Source organism: Phodopus roborovskii, unplaced genomic scaffold (genome assembly GCF_943737965.1).
Source record: "Phodopus roborovskii unplaced genomic scaffold, PHOROB, whole genome shotgun sequence".
In the NCBI taxonomy this organism is placed as follows: domain Eukaryota; kingdom Metazoa; phylum Chordata; class Mammalia; order Rodentia; family Cricetidae; genus Phodopus; species Phodopus roborovskii.
The window spans coordinates 17994863-18009290 of record NW_026126409.1 but is presented as its reverse complement, the minus strand read 5'-3'; positions in this window follow the sequence as shown (position 1 = coordinate 18009290).

Genomic DNA, 14428 nt, shown 5'->3' with positions numbered 1-14428 from the left:
CACCATTCCCATGAGACGAGAGACTGAAGATTAGTTAGTCACAAGTGACTAATGACTTTATTAACCCTGCCTATGAAGTGAAACCTCCATAAAATTCCTAAATGATGAGTTTGGGGAGCTTCCAGGAAGTAAGCCTTGTGAAGATTTTGGGTGTGTGGGTGGTCTGTCAGCAGAAGGCATGGAACCATCTCCGCTAGCACCATGCATCTCTTCCACTGGGCTGTACTTAGGCTGTGCCCTTTGTTACGTGAACTGCTATAGTGAACTATCTATCCTAAAGTTGTTCAAGATGCTGACTTATAGCTAGCTGGTCACTCAGAAGTTCAGGTGCCCATGTACAGTAACACTTACTAGAATTAGTGACCAGTGCTTGCCTCATGGGATCTGTGCTTACTTCAGGCAATGTTGGCACTGCAAAAGGCATCCAGGTCTTGGTGGGGGAACTGAGGCAGCAGTTAAAGAAGCTGATCAAGGAAGCCTGCTAATAAAAGTAAATTTAGTATTTGGTCTCAGGTCAGCCTGACCAGCTTTCTCAAAAACATGTCTTTAGGACTTCATACTTGATACTTGGTCATAGCATCTGGTGTTACTGAAGTAATGGTTTGGCTTAATTTTGCAACTCCTGAGATGCTTAAACCTGGAACTAGACATAACAACATTTCAAAAGCATATCCTCCACTATGCTTTCCCAGTACAGAGTAGGTTGTTTAGCTGCTACTCTAGAGGCCAGGGAAGTCCCAACAGCTATATAGGTAGTAGTTAGTTCTTAAGTGTACGGGTAGCATACACTTAGCTGGGTGGTGATGATGCACGTCTGTAATCCCAGCATTAAGGAGACAGAGGCAGGTGGATGTTTGTGAGTTCGAGGGCAACTTGGTCTACAGAGGAGTTCTAGGACAGCCAGGGATACACTGTCAAAAGTCTACTGGTAATATCTAAGGGGGTGAGAGTATTTAATAATATAGTTCTTTTCCTGAGATGGGGATCTTAGTATGTAGCACTGGCCGGTCAACTACTTACTGTGTAGCTCAGACTGATCTAAAACTTACAACACCCTCCTACCCAGTGCTGGAGTTAACAGGCATGAGTCACCATAGTGCCTTTCCTTCTTTTCCATAGTTGGTAAAGCTGTGCTTTAGTTGTTCAAGAATGAATGAATTACAGCATTATTTTACCCGTTGTGTTTTCTTCAGGGGCCTCTCTGTGGGGCAGTAATTACTTGGTGATTTAGGTCCTTTAGTGCCTGTATTATAGGTGTACACTGCCAAGCCTGGCTTTTTATTTTGTGTTTATTGCTTCCTTTATTCTTTCTTCCTTCTGTCCGTTTGTCCTTCCATCCTTCCTTCCTTCCTTGCTTCCTTCCTTTCTTTCTCTCTTTTACAGTTTTCTTTCTTTAATTTATTTTTAGCTGTATGAGAGTTTTTGCCTATGTATCCGTGTGCCATGTTAGTGCCTGGTGTCCCAAAGAGAGAGGTAGATTCCCTGCAACTGGAGTTACAGACAATTGTGAGCTGACACATGGGTGCTGGGTATCTTCCTCTGGAAGAACAGCCAGAGTGCTTAACTACTGAGCCAACTCTGCAGCCCCCTAGCTGGATTTTAAATGCTTTTCTGACAGTCATTTCAGTTTAAATCAGAGGGTGACCACAGTGGTGACCACGGTTGCTACCCACTGACAACCACTACACCAACATCAAGGACTTACCCTTGCTCAAGTGGCTGGCCATTGTTCTGATCTAAATGAGAGAAAAGAAAAATGTTACCAGGTGAAAATCTGATAAAGCCTGTTAATGTTTATTTATTTATTTGTCATGATGTTGGGGATGAAGGCCTTATACGTGCTAGCTGCACACTAACCCTTTGTTGTTTAAGTTACAGAATAAACTAGCAGTTCAAAGGTGGATGCAGCAGATCGGAAAAGCGTTATTTTCCGTTGTATGGCTAGGGGTGTGTCTAGTGTGGTGATAAACACCGTGACTTGGGGAGGAAGGGTTTAGTCAGCTTACAATCCCACATCACTGTCGATCACAGAGGAAAATGGGGACAGGAACTCAAACAGGGCAGGGAACTGGAGGCAGGAGCTGATGCAGAGGCCATGGAAGAGTGCTGCTTACTGGCTCGCTCATCGTGGCTTCCTTTCTTATATCATCCAGGATCACCCACTTAGGGGTGGCACCACTCCCCATGGGGTGGACCTAACCACATCAATCATTAATTAAGAAAATGTTCCACAGGCTTGCCATAATTGAGGTTTCCTCTTCTAGAATGACTCTAGCCTGTGTCAAGCTGACATAAAGACCAGCCAGGGCAAGATGGAATCCAGAGCTTTGTGCTTGTACACAGAGCTAAACCCCTAGCCAAATAATGATCAGAAATTGTGAAATCTGCACTTTCAGAATGTAAGCTTTGCTGGTGCCAAAAAGTCAGGCAACTGTGTGGTTGGTTCTGCTAGCAGTTTGTTTCTTATCTCAATGTGCCTTTGACTTGCCCTTTATCTGTCTGGTTATGACCTTAAGAACTGTCAATATTTGTAGGAGGGACCCTTGGCTCAGTCTCTTATACTCTCAACAAGTGACCTCTCTTCTTACTTTAAGGACATTGGTACCACAGGTAATGCTTTCTTTGGCTTTTCCTCCTGGCTCTACATGCCCTGCCCCCTCCATTTTTTATTTAGATCTACAACTTCCCCACCCCACCCCACCCCTTTTTGCTGTTGTTCTCTGAGCCCAGATTCTGTAGCCTAGGCTGGCCTTAAACTTAGAGTCCTTTTGCCTTATCTCCCTACATGTCACTACGTTGTACAAATTGCTTTTTCTCCTTTTCTGTAGAATCAGAGGGCAATTCAGCCTTCTTTTCAAAGGTCACATTCCACCTTTGACCCTCCTCTCTACCTGTCTGGAATCCAGAGGACGTACCCTCTCCTCACCTCCACCTCACTCTGCCTTTTATTCTGAAGTCTCTCAGTTACCTTATGCCCTCCCCTAGCTTTTGTCTCGTTTTCTTCTATAGCAAGAGCCCTCTGCATTTCCTTGTTTTCATTGCTTGATCCCTTTGCATTTTCTCATTATTTTGTCAGTTTATTGGATAGGAAAGAAATACATATGAACATCTATAAAATGTAATGCTTTAAAAAATGTAATATAAATGTTACAAATTGTAATGCTATAGGCTGTGCTTCTGTACCTCACCCGACCTAAGAATAAGGATACTGGGGCTGAGGGGATGGCTTGATGGGGGGAGAGCCTTTGTGCAGGTGGGAGGGCCCAGTACTCAGCGCCCACGTAGGAAGCTGGCATGGTGGTGGTTGTGGTGAGCCCGGCATCGCGGGAGGTAGGGACGGAGACAAGCTGATAGGAAGGGGCTGACCAGCCAGCCCAGCTAAAAGGCTAGTAGCCTGCATTTGAGTGAGAGGGTGTGTCTTAAAGGAGAAAGTGGAGAGTGATGGTGGAAAACGTCCCATGTCGTTCTCTCACAGACATGCACCATTTTCACCTCACATACACTTTTATCCCCTTTATTAGTTAGGGTTCTAGAGAAACAACTGATAGAACGACCCCCCCCCCCAATAGAATTTATTACAGTGGGTTACAGACTGTGGTCCTACTATTCCAGCAGTGGCTGCCTCCCAATGGAAAGGTCAAGAACCCAGTGGTTGTTCTGTCACCAGAACCCTGAAGAAGTACACCCTAATACTAGTAAAGGAACAAACTTGCCACGGAGAGTGAGGGCAAGCAGCCAAAGAGCAAGGACTTTCCTTTCCCATGTCCTTTATATAGGCTGCTACCAGACGGTGTGGCCCAGATTTAGGGTGGGTCTTCCCACTTCAAATGATCCAATCAAGAAAAGTCCCTCACAGGTATACCCAGTGGCTAGGGTTTTAGTTAATTCCAGATGTAGTCAGATTGACAACCAAGCATAGCTACCCCCCCAACACAGAGGAAGGAGAAGAAGAGGAGGAGGAGGGAGAAGAATATTAGTTAATAATATGTTCATTCAACTGCCCTTTCTTCTCCCCACTTTTTTGTTTGTTTGCTTTGTTTCTACCACAGACCTGTGTCCCCAACCTGCTGCCCTCATCTTTTTTTTTTTTTTTGGCATCTATAGAAGTATCCACTGTAGAGGTCAAGTGCCTCCTTTCTCTGTTTTGTGTTTGTTATAACCCAGGTTGTATTGCTTTGGATTTGAACACAGAGCCACAGGTATACCAAGCACATGCCCTGCCTCTGAGCTATACCTGCAGCCCCTGCAATTGAGCCTTTTGTGTTGTAAAATGTTTCACATGTATACGGATAGATGAACAATATGTTATCTAGTTTTGCTAACATCTAAGACATATAAAAAACCATAATACCAGTGTGTTTAGTGATTTCACTAGACATGGCAGCTCTAAGATTTACCCCAGTGGTACACAGATAGACATGTAAGCAAAACCATACACTTAAAGCTATATATTTCTAAGTGTTCTGGTGGTTGATGCTGGCTCTCTTTGGAAGGTGGGGCTGCTGGGACTTTCTGGTCATTTACTGCTGAATTTGAGAGGAGATACTTTTTATTAGTCGTGAATCTTGGGCCATAGCTAGGAGGAATTTCATCAAGGGGGATGGTGACAAAGCATTTGGGTTCCTAAATGTGGTGCCAGGGAATGAATGCCTGTCTTCTCCAGGTCCCTATGTTGGAGTCAGGTCTTTGGAAGCAATTTGCTAGGGAGGGCAGACCTAATGGGATTGGTGCTCTTATAAAAGAGGGAGGCTTAAAAAGGGGAGGTGGATGATGTAATTATGCCTAGTTTCCAAAAAAAAAAAAAAATAAAATAAAGGAAGTTATTAATTTAGAAAAGAGGCTTGAGGAGTGACTCCTTAGCTCTTCTGCAGAATGAGGATGCAACTGGATATGCCTCTTTGACAAGGGGAGCAGTGTGCCTCCCCCAAAATCTGCTCACCTTCATCTCAGACTCCTGGTCTAAGCTGTGAGAAGTCCAGTCCATTGTTGTCTTTACAAAAGACCCAGCCTCAGGTGCTTTGTTACACAGCCTGATCAGTCTAAGAAAGGTGTATCTCCATGGCCTTGACGAGAGTACCAGAGAATGTACTTGAAGAAGAGAGAGGCGATAAGATGGTTAGGGTTAGGGTTTGCTGGGGGGGGGGTGGTGGGGAGAGAGCCAGGGAATGGGAGGGGACTTGGGCAACACTCTGGCACTTAGCTCCTTGGTGCCTACTAGGCTGTTAGTGTAGGACACAGAGTAAAGTGGAATAGAATAGGACAAATCCCAGGAGTATGGGGTCACCTGGAGGCTGACCATGATGCCCAAAATGGGTTCCTCCTCCGGGCTATGAGAAGAAAGGGTCTGGTAGGTGGTGGAGTCCAAGGATGCTCATGGGTTTTTGGTTGTTTCCATGTTGTAGTGTTTCAGGAAGAGGGGCTGTAGGCTGGGAATGGGGCGGGAATCTTAACAAGGAAGAGCTATATATAACGTGGATGTCCTCCAGTGGTCGGGAGTGAGAGGACTGGAAGTGCTTGGGCCTCCAGGTGGCACCAGAGACCTCTCAGGTTAGTGGTGAAGCTTGAGAGCACAGGCAGTGCCTGGAGGGGGATTTTTATCTCACCCGCTATTCAGCAGATTGTTTGCACCCATTGGAATTTACCATGCAGCTGGAGTTATTTAGGTGGATCTTGGTGAGGAGAGTAGCCAGAGAGGGAACTGTACACACAATGACCTGTAAAGTAGAAGCTGTTACTTTGATATTTGAAGTTTTTCTCATTATTTTGGCCCTATGTGGTCTTCCTATAATTTAACTACTGCTGTTTTTCCACTCCAGGCTCTTTAGCCAAATAGAACTGTTTTCGTTTCCTGTTCGTACCCTAGAGTAAAAGTCCTACCGAGCTAGCTGTTCCATCCTGGGAAGCACTAGCTTCCTTATATAGTGGTGTGGCACTGTGGGGAACTTTGACCAGCAGCTGGCCTTGCTCCACCCAGGTGTCTGAAGATTAAATGAATATTTTTCATACCTGACTGCTGCCCTCTACTGTTGTAAGGGCAAATGTCTCTTGTGCTCCTTTTTTTTTTTTTTTTTTTTTTTTTTTAATTATTTCTTTATTTTTTTAGATTTCAATATAATTACATCATTTCTCCCTTCCTGTCTCAGGGTTTTTATTGCTGTGATAGAACACCACGACCCAAAGCAACTGGGGGGAAGAAAGAGTTTATTTTGCTTAAACTTTCACATGATTGTTTGTCATCAAGGAAAGTCAGGGCAGGAACTCAATCAGGGTAGGACTCTGGAGACAGGAGCTGATGCAGAGGCCATGGAGGAGTGCTGCTTACTGTTGCTCACCATGGCTTGCTCAACCATTTTCTTTTATATCACATGATCAGCCAGGTGGTGGCCCCACCCACAATGGGTTTGGCCCTGCACATCAATCACAGTTTAAAAAATGCTGAACATGCCTTTACCAGGCGAGGGATCCCTCTGGTTCGGAGCTTTGGAGACCTGTTATGGCTTTTTGGGACTGTGGAATCGTTGCTCCCTCCTAGTGTCTGTCCCCTTGTTGGTGTCCCCTTGGGTGGTTGTCATTTCTGTGTCTCCCAGTGCCTGTGCTGTCTGCGAGCTGACCTGGAAGACAGTGGAGGGTGTGGTCTGTGCTAGAGGACTTTGGGAACTCTTTGTTACAAAGCTTTTTAAAAATTATTTTGTCAGTATTATGTTGAGACCGGGTTTTACTCTGTAGTTCTGGATGGTCTGGGATTATTGTAGACCAAGCTGACCCTGAACTCATACAGATTTGCCTGCCACTGCCTCATGAGTGCTGGGGATTAAAGGTGTTATTATTTTATAGTTTAAAAAAAAATGCCCTACAGGCTTGCCTACAGCATAATCTTATGGAGGCTTTTTTTTTTCTTTCCTTTCAATTGGGGTTCCCTCATCTCAGATGACTATAGATTTAATCAAGATGTCATTAAAACTATCCACCATATTTTGTGTCTCCATACCCTCCCATATCCCCCTCCTTCATCTCTTTGAAATTTACAGCTTCTTTTTTTATTAATTATTGCCACATACTTATATGGCTATACACATATTTCTATATAAATGCACTCTGCTCAGTCTGTATAATGTTGTTTGTACATGTGTCTTCAGGGCTGACCATTTGGTATCAGATAAAACAATTGGGTCGCCCTTCTCTGGGAAGACTCTTTCTCCTGTTCTCAGCATTCCTTAGTTGACCGTAGATCTTCATGTAGGGTTGAGGACTTCTGTGCTTCCTCCTAGCCCTCTGTCCACTTTAGAATGTCTATTATTTTTCTTGTTCAGCTCATGTTTATGCAATCATGTTGTTGAAACTTTATGGGGGTAACCTCTGACATTTCTAAGAGTCACAGTCTCACAGCAAACTCCAGGATCCTCCACTTCTTACAGTCCCCCTGTCCCCTTCTTCTGCCTTAGCTATGTGTATTGTGGATGTGTCCATTGGGACTGGACTCCACAACTCTGCTTTTTGATTGGTTGTGTTTTTCTGAAATGGCCTTCATCTGTTGCAAAGAGAAGTCTCCTTGGCGAGGGATCAGGACTACACTTTATCTGTGGGTATAAGAACAAGTATTTAGAATGTAGTTGGGAATTACACTGGATTAGTCAAGTGGAAGTAGTAGATTCTCCTTCAGGATCCATGACTTCATCCACTTCTGGTTGATTGTTTATCTGTGCACAAGCTTCTTGTCAGTTGTTGGCCTTAATTCTTAAGACAAATAGAGTCCAATTCAGAAAGCCCTTTCCTGACCTATGTTATGTGGAAGGTGTTGTAACTTAAAAAATGAGCACGAGAGAGAAAGACAACATGCAACAGAATTCAAGAGGAGAGAGAGACAGAGAAAGGAACAGAGAGGAGAGAGAGGGAGGGATGGTGGGTGGGCAGGGCCTTTTTTAAAGGGAACGTAGTGAATGTGCACAGGTGGTGCTCTTAGTGGCTTCGGCTGAGGGCATGTCTTGTCAGGACCCCAAGGGCAGTGTTCACTGCCTGAACACTAACACAGGGCACCACCTATGTTTTCTTTAGAGATTTTAGTGTTGCAGGTTTCTCACTGAGGTCTTTGATCCCCTGGAGTTAGTTTTCATGCGAGGCGATAGATACGGGTGGCGATAGATACAGATTCCCAACACCATTTGCTGTACACACTTTCTTTCCTCCAGCATATATTTTAGGTCCGAGCATACGTGTACTTTATGTTTTGGCCTTAGATTTTGCTCCATTGGTCTACATGTCTGTTTTCCCTCATCCATGCCTATGATTCAAAGGTTTGATTTTCTGGTTTGTTTGTTTTGTTTCTCATAGTGTCCCACATTTCATGTATGTTCCTTATTTTCCCTTTCCAATAATTTTTTTTGTATTCCTTCCTTATTTGGTCTAGCTTGTCTACTTTATCTTCAAGTCCTACTGCTCTGTCTTCTGCTCTATCCATTCTACTTGTAAGGCTGTGCCTAAAGTTTTCTAGTTGGGTCTTAGTTCCATCTTTCTCTTCAGCTTGCCTTCTTCAGTATTCTGTGACTTTATTGACTTTTGTTCTCAAGCCCTAGGTTGTCTTCATCATTTCTGTCAGCCTTTTGTTTGTTTATGCTCTCTCCCTGTCACCCACTTTTTCCCTCCCCTCCTCTCCCCTCCTTTTCCCTTCCCTCCCCTTCCTTTCCTTTTCTTTCCTTTCCTTTCCTCCTCCTCCTTTTTTTTTTTTTTTTTTTTTTTTTTTTTTTTTTTTTTTTTAGACAAGATCTCAGATCTCAGCAATGTACAGCATGGGCTGTCCTGGAATTCACTATGTAGACCAGACTCAAAGAGATCTGTCTACCTCTGCCTCCGAGTGCTGGGAGGTGCACCATCACGCCTGGCTGTTTGCGGATCATCACTCAGGAGTTTATTCTTAAGCTCTTTCTCTTTAATTTCATTGTGTTGTTTCTTTGTGTCTTCAGTAAACTCCTAGAATTCTTCTATGATGCTTATGATTGTTCTTTTTAAATTTTGTGCCTTGGGCTCATATAGTTAATTCTCATCGACAACATTTCTATGTGACCGGTGGATTTAGGAAGGGAGGAGGTACTGGCTTGATCTTTGATATTGTTGGCATTTTTGCCATGAGATCTGGGCATGTGGACTTCTCTTTCTCTGTATCTGGTATGATATGGACAGAGCAGCTTGGGGCAGAAGAGAGCACATGAGAGCGTTTGGGCCTAGAGGTTGGAGATGGCTTAGATGGAATGAAGTCAGGTAGACAGATGGGGTTGGGTTAATGATGTAGTACGCATGTCCCAGTTTCAGCCTGGAGTGTGGGGTTGGGTGCAGAGGTTTTGTATGGTGTGGGATGAACTTGTGAGTTGGTGGGTAGGCAGAAACCTAGAGACTGGTTGTGATAAAGGCAGAGGTGGTAAGACTAGTCTTAGACACTGGATGTGGGACCCAGGCTAGATCTAGAAAATCTGGGAGGATACATGGAGGAGAGAGAGGCTCAGGCAAGGTTTACAGGGCTAGACCCTAGAGAAAGATTTTTGGGGATGTTGTGCTGTGTGTACACTTAACATGTGGCTTTCAGTCTTAGTGATCTGTGTTCTGGCATGAAGGATGGACCCTTAGCTGTGGTTGGTGACTGTGGTGTCTGTGCTAACCATATTCTCAGTGTGGGAAACTTTCCTTGGACTCTGTGTCCAGCATGCAGCTTAGTGTCAGATTCTGCCGTCCTGTCCTGTCATAGAATCTGAGACTCTTCTTGTGCCTTGGACCCGCCCCAGGGTCTTTCTTGGAGGCCTTTCCTAGTGGAAGCTCTACTGGGCTGAGCTGGTAATCTTTTTGAGTGTTGAAAAGTTTTCTTCGCCAGATGCCCCTCCCCCGAACAGGGCCCTTTTGTCCTAGGGGCTCATGGAAACATGAGCTGCCCATCTGCCTTTGGGGCCCAGGCTTCTCAGCTTGCAAAATAGTTGTTTGGGACAGCAAAGGGGGTGTGTGGCATATATATGTATATATAAGTGTGTGTGTGTGTGCGCGCGCGCGCACATGTGTTTTGTTTTAAGGAACAGCAAAGTTTGCACATGTGGGAGTCAAAATACATGGGTGCAAGAAGACACCTGGAAGACCTGTTGTTCCAGAAGGAATAAGAGAGTAATGGAGTTTGCCCTTGGATTTGTATAAAGGGGACAGAAAAGCATCGCACAATTCTAGGGAGAACTTCTAGGCACGGTGGGCCATGTCTATAACAGTGGCACTCAGAAAGCAGAGGCAGGAGATTGCCACAAGTTTAAGGCTGGGCTGGTCTATGTGGTAAGTTGAAGGCCAGCCAGGGCTCTAGTAAGACCCCATCAAAAAGAAAAACAGAACCAAAACCCCTTTAAGAATTCTAGTTAAGAAAAGCACACTCTACTCTGTGCCTACAGCTCAACTCATTTATTTAAATGTATTTAAACAGACTTACTTAGCACCTGACATTTGTTCATTACCTTGGATGGTTGATCCTTGTGTTCCAGAGCTTAGCTGTTTTTCAGAACTGAGCACCTACTAGGCAGTAGAAGCAAGAGTGGATAATCTGTAGAGTTGGTGGACAGAGGGCACTTGACTTCTAGGAAAGATAATGAACAGGAGATGATGAGACTATTTATATAATTACACATATATGCATGTATTTGTAAATACCTAATAAAACTAAATTATTACTCTATGTTATAATAGCTTCATAGAAATCTTTGCCTAGTAACCAGAGGGTTAGGTAGAAGTAAAATAAGTTGGTTTTACTGAAGTGTGCTGATTTCTGCCTGCTCCTTGAGACGCCCCCTACACCTTTTGCTGGGAAAAATAAACACTACCTGGAAGAGTAATTGCCACAGCTATCTTGTTTGCTGTTTGCTAAGAAATATATCCTTTTACCTGCCAAAGTTTGTATGCCCTAATTACTACTAATGTTAAGGAGGGGACAGGAGGATAAGGGGCAGGGTCACCACCTATGCCTCAAGTCAAGTCTGGCCACCTGAATTAAAAGAACCAAATTAAAATAAAAATTAGAAAAAAGGAGATTTATTTAATGTGGTCACATTGGGACGATGCATTGGGTGGTTCACTTTGTCCTTCTCCCCAATTTGGTTACATTGAAGTTTGATCACTCTAACAAATATTTACTTACATTTATTGCTACCTGAAAAACATCTCTGTACAAAAAATGTCTGTTCCTGGCCTGACCATGGTGTCGAACTCCTTTAATTCCAGCACTTGGGAGGCAGAGGCAGGCAGATCTCTGTGAATTTGAGGCCAGCCTGGTCTACAGAGCAAGTGCCATGATAGGTTCCAAAGCTACACATAGAAACCCCCTCTTGAAAACCCCCCCCCCAAAAAAGTCTGTTTCTGTAAACATGCCTGATGGAAATTCATTTTGGTGGACACAGGACTCAATGACAACCACTGTTTCCAGATCTATAAAAGTTGCAGGACCTTTTCAAAGTGTGAGCTTGGGTTGAATCCTCTTATAATTAAAGAGTTTCTTCTGTTTTTCCAAGTTCATGCTCTGCTCTTGCTGGCTGGAATTTCCCTAACAAGGAATACATGTGCAGATAGATAGTGATGACCTCAGTGCTGTTGGAATTGCTGTAGGGGACAGAGGTAACTCGGAAGAGAGGCAGGCAGGCTAAATCAGAGTAGTCTGGGCAATGGGATTAAGAGGGGACTGGGGTCAGATGGGAGGGGAAGATGAAAGGGGAGTTTGGATTAGATCTTCTGGCTCAAGAAAGCGGCCTGCGCCTGTAAGCGTTGTAATGATGCCTTCCTCTGTCTTTGTGTTCTAACAGAACTGTATCTCCATATCACAATTATATTACAGTTTTGTAAGTCGTATGCTTAAAAATTCTTTCAGGTGTGCTTGCCCATTATGTAGGAGGTGTTGGGATCTACCTTAGTACCACAGAAACAAAAAGTAAAAACAGGAGCCCAAACATTCAGGCACACATGCCTGCTGCTCGCAGCAGCAACAACAAAAGTCTCCTGGTGATTACCAGTCATCACCAAGACAAGGTCTAACCTTTCCCAAACTGACCCTTCCTCACTTTTCTGGTTGTGTTGTGATTATCTAAGTGACACACTGGACAAGAAAGCATTTAAATTTTCCATGTTTCATGAGTTAGCAGAATGAACTATATAAAAGCATCTAGGACAGAAATCCCGGCATACTTTAGCCACCTTTCTGAAATATCTGGTCCTTGGAGATGAGGATCACTCATGAGGTACTGTGACACTGAAGAAGGGTGAACATATGGAGTTGCATAGAGTGCAGTGTATCAGGGTCTTACCAAAGTAAGGTCGAGGGTGGCAGCAAAACTAGCGGCTCCCAGCTGGGCACTGTTGGCACACCCACCTTTAATCCCAGCACTCGGGAGGCAGTGGCAGGTGGATCTCTGAGTTTGAGGCCAGTCTGGTTTACAGAATGAGTTCCAGGATAGCCAAGACTGTTACACAGAGAAACAGTGTCTTGAAAAAAACAAATAAACAAACAACCCAACATAGAACTATTGGATCCCAGCAATCTGGGTCAGAAGGCTCATAGCTCAGTGTAGAACACTTGCTTAGCATGCGTCAGTGTCTTAAGTTTGATCCTTATTACCTCCCCCTCCCCCAGCACAGTATAGTTAAAGCAGAGGTGACTTCATCCATTTCAAGTATATCTGATTGATTTCAAGCTGGTATCAAAGATGTCAGGGACATCCCCAGGTCAGGGTCTGGTTATAGACCAGTGCAGGAAATTATTTTTGGGAAAGCAATCAGTATAGAATCATTTTGACTTAAGATGCAGTCAAGTCAGATTGAATCCAATGCTAAAGCATTTGTATTTGTAACGATCTTATATCACCTAAGAAAAGTTAAAACTCTAGTAATTCATATTTTAAAAGACATGATACCTCTGGAGATGATTTCTGTCAAAATGTCTAAAATTTTGCAACAGTCTAATGGGTTAAAGAGATAAACTTCGATTATCCACCTGCGTTGCCCCCCAGTACAACAAACTCAAGGATCAGCAAGCTTATAGGAACCTGACATCTCAGCAGGAAATAGGGCCACTAGCTAGGAAGGCTCTGAGTAGTCCCAGCTGCTGTAGTGCTGAGCTCTGGCAGGAAGGCTGGGGGCCCAAGCCTCTGGTGTCCTAGCTGTCCTTCCATTGTTGGGCTTTGTCTTTGTCAGCATTTCTTGGAAATTGAGGCAGGTTCTCTTTTGGTTTTGGTCCATATTTGGGAGATAAAAATAAAATGCATATACATTTTGGAAGAATTGACTGACTGAACATGCTTCACAAGTTATAGCAACGTCAGATCTTTATGGTAAGGAAAAAACAGTGAATGCCTTTGGCAAGTGGACCACTGGTAGGCTTGCTTTCCCTCAATCAAAGAAACAGAGCTCTTGATGGTTATTGGGTTGGTTGATTATTGGGCTGGTTGATTGTTGGGTTGGTTGGTTGTTGGGTTGGTTAACTGTTGGGTTGGTTGACTTTGGGCTGATGGTTGGACTGGTTGTTGGATTGGTTATTTGTTGGGCTGGTTGTTGGGTTGGTTGATTGTTGGGTTGGTTGGTTGTAGTAGTGGAGCTGAAACCTGGGGTGGAACATGTTAAGCAGTTCCACCTGAGCTCTAGCCCTGCAACCAGTAGCTCAAGGACAGATCTTTTAGTCCAGAGTTCTTGAGGCCATTTTCAGATAGAAAGAGGTGTCATTGTGTGTACACAGAAGGGCATGGGTTCTAAATACATGTTCCAGTGATCTGAACATGATTCATTCAGCTGTGGGGAGTAATGCAGAAATGAGCAGAGTGGATGCTTTTTACACTGATACAGTTCAATCTGCACTGTGTACCTTCCACACACCAATAGTAGGTGTTGCCAAGATTAGTGTCTGTGAGTTTTCCTCCCATGGGGTATGAAGTCACCTTCCTTTCAGACTCTGAATGGGTCAAGTGGGGGATGGGAAAGGAGACTGCCCTGCCTGACAGAGGGCAACTGCCTGCATTTCCACACTGGTGTGTCTCTGTCTGGTAATCCTCAGGTGGAACAGGTAGCCTGAGAAGCCTGAAGTATGGATTAGTTTCTGCCAATTGTGCCAATATAAAGGATGAATGCACCTTGTTAGCTGTGAGTTTGTGCAGTCAGTTCTGACTGAAGTCAAGGGAAAGCAAAGCTGCAGGAAACATGGAGCTTTCTAACACTTGCTTGGGAATGCAAGTCATGCTGTCCGGGAAATACTTCGCTTACCCAGTAGGCTGTCCTCTGCCAGTGCTGGAGCTCTGGAAAAGGGCACTGAAATTATTCCAGGAAAACCCTTGCAGCTTGGCACTACGAGGAAGTGGCCCATCACTTCTGTCTCTAGCCAGGTTTCTTAGGAGTACAGGTGGCCAAAAGAAAGCTGTGCCTAGCTTTGGAAGATGATTAG